The sequence below is a fragment of the Lipotes vexillifer genome, unplaced genomic scaffold (genome assembly GCF_000442215.2).
Source record: "Lipotes vexillifer unplaced genomic scaffold, Lipotes_vexillifer_v1.1 scaffold639, whole genome shotgun sequence".
In the NCBI taxonomy this organism is placed as follows: domain Eukaryota; kingdom Metazoa; phylum Chordata; class Mammalia; order Artiodactyla; family Lipotidae; genus Lipotes; species Lipotes vexillifer.
This window is the reverse complement of record NW_006786377.1, coordinates 3,784,493-3,787,155: the sequence shown is the minus strand read 5'-3', so window position 1 is coordinate 3,787,155 and position 2,663 is coordinate 3,784,493.

Genomic DNA, 2,663 nt, shown 5'->3' with positions numbered 1-2,663 from the left:
TCAACGACCACATACAAAACGCGCTCTGTGAGGGCAGGGCTGGCCGCAGACAAAAGCATGAGCTCTCTGGCCTCCGACAGTGGACACAGCTGCTCCCACTCATGCCTCCAGAGAAGAGCATCTGAACCTAGATGCTCCTTAGGAGGGTGGGTGCTCACAACTTCACAAACATGGGGCTCCCCTGGTGGCGCAGTGATCGAGAGTCCGCCTGCCGATGCAGGGGACGCGGGTTCGTGCCCCGGTCCAGGAAGATCCCACATGCCGCGGAGCGGCTGGGCCCGTGAGCCACGGCCGCTGAACCTGAGCGTCCGGAGCCTGTGCTCCGCCACGGGAGAGGCCACAACAATGAGAGGCCCCCGGAACGCCCAAAAAAAAAAAAAAACTACAGCATGCAGGAGCCAAGAGGGGGCAGGGCAGGGAGAGAACAGACATGGCTGTGGAGACTCGGTGCAGGGGGGTGTGGGCAAGTGCCTGCCATCACAGGGGTCCCAGGCAGGTCACAAAGTCCTTCCAGCTCGAGGATCAGGGCACTGGCCTCTGTTGGGGATTATATGACCCTGGGCTCCCCTCTCTACAGCCCTGTATGGGGTGTGCAGCTGCTTCTCTCTCACTGTGGCAGGAGGAGCCTAACCCTGGACACTGTGACCCCAGCGTCCTGCAGCCCAGCTTGCTGAAGCCTCAACAGGTACAGGCAACAGACCCCGAGCTCTGTGGTTATTTCCTGCATTGGAGGATGCCCATCAGGGGTCAGAATAAGAGGAAGGAACACAATCAAATCCCAGAGCAGCCCACCTGCCGGCAAATGACAACGCCCCTAAAGTGACTTGTCCAGAAACACAGTCAGCCAGATGGTCAGGCTAAGTTTAGATCCTGGGAGTTGGTGCTGAGGAAATAAAGTCACAAGCTACCAGACTTCTGCTGCTTTTCTTTACTTAGTCCCCACCTGTCTCCCACAGAAGATTGGATGCAGTCTGGAATATTAAAGCACCTATAGAATGGATCATCTAAATAAAAAAAAGTACAATCAGAGGAGGGGAGAGATAAATTAGGAGTTTGGGACTAACATCAACACACTACTATATATCAAATAGATAAGCAACAAGGACCTACTGCATAGCACAGGGAATATACTCAATATTTTGTAATAACCTGTAAGGGAAAAGAATCTGAAATATATATATATACACACATATATATATGTGTGTATATATATATATGACCGAATCACTTCGCTGAACACCTGAAACTAACACAACATTGTAAATCAACTATACTCCAATTTTTTTTAATGATGAAAATTCATAAAATTAATAAAAAATAAAAGAATAAAAGTACAATCAGAAATCATTCAAAGAAAAAAAGAACATGTACTAGAACCTGGATGAAAATAGTCACCTCATTTGAACACTAATCATAGCTTTGAAATTTGGGGCACAATGGATTTTCTAAAAACAACTGCCATTTGTTCAGCCCCTGCAGTATATTTGTTAACTTTCCATCAAAGTTTCCTAATCCCCACAATAGCTCTACGCATAGGAATTATTATTCCCATTTTTGAGATGCGGTCATCAGGGTTGAGGAAGGGTAACTAAACTGCCCAAGTTCACTCAGTAAGTGGTTGAGTCAGGATTGAAACCCAGGGCCATCAGGCTCCAAAATACTCTTTCTTTTTTTTTTTTTAATTTAGGCTGCGCCAGGTCTTAGTTGCGGGATCTTCATCGCAGCGTGTTTAGTTGCCTCAAGAGGGATCTTTAGTTGGGGCATGCGGACTCTTAGTTGCCACATGTATGTGGTATCTAGTTCCCAGACCAGGGATCGAACCCAGGCCCCCTGCATTGGGAGCCCAGATTCTTACCCACTGGACCACCAGGGAAATCCCCAAAATACACTCTTTACATGGTCACGTGTAGCCTCTCAGCTCCCACACCCCTAGTAAAGCATGCACAGTTTTCAAGAGAAGTAAATATTTTCCTGGTACTAAATTTTAGGAGCAATCAAAGTCCTTATGTTAAGTAACATATCAGACAATATCTTCGGCTCAAGTCCTATAGAAGAGGCATGGGCCATCAAATGCCCCTTCTTTATTGGAAGCCTCCGTCAAAGCGGAATTGTCACACCTCAACTCAGGAGAGGGTTTCTGTGGGGAAATGACCTAACGTTGTCCAAGAGCCTTGTTCTCTGACTGTGTAGCCAAATAAAGCTAGAGAACTCAGAGCCACACACTGCAAAGGGGCTCCTTGGACCATCTCTCCCAAATACCGGATTCTGAGCCACAATATTTTTACGTACAGGATAGAAACCCACCAAGGAAGGAATTCTCTGCAGAGATTGTCAAGTGCCAGCATGCTATGAACTTAATAAAAGATGAACCTGGGCGGTGAACCTTATGAATCCTGATCTGTGTCAACCCCAGGTGAGTGGCACCTCTGCACAGGACAGGCACCACAGTGGCCAGCAGCTAACAGTTTCGCCAAAAAGATGCCTGAGGGCTTCCCTGGTGGCGCAGTGGTTGAGAATCCGCCTGCCGATGCAGGGGATGCGGGTTCGTGCCCCGGTCCGGGAAGATCCCACATGCTGCGGAGCGGCTGGGCCCGTGAGCCTGCGCATCCGGAGCCTGTGCTCCGCAACGGGAGAGGCCACAGCAGTTAGAGGCCCGCGTACCG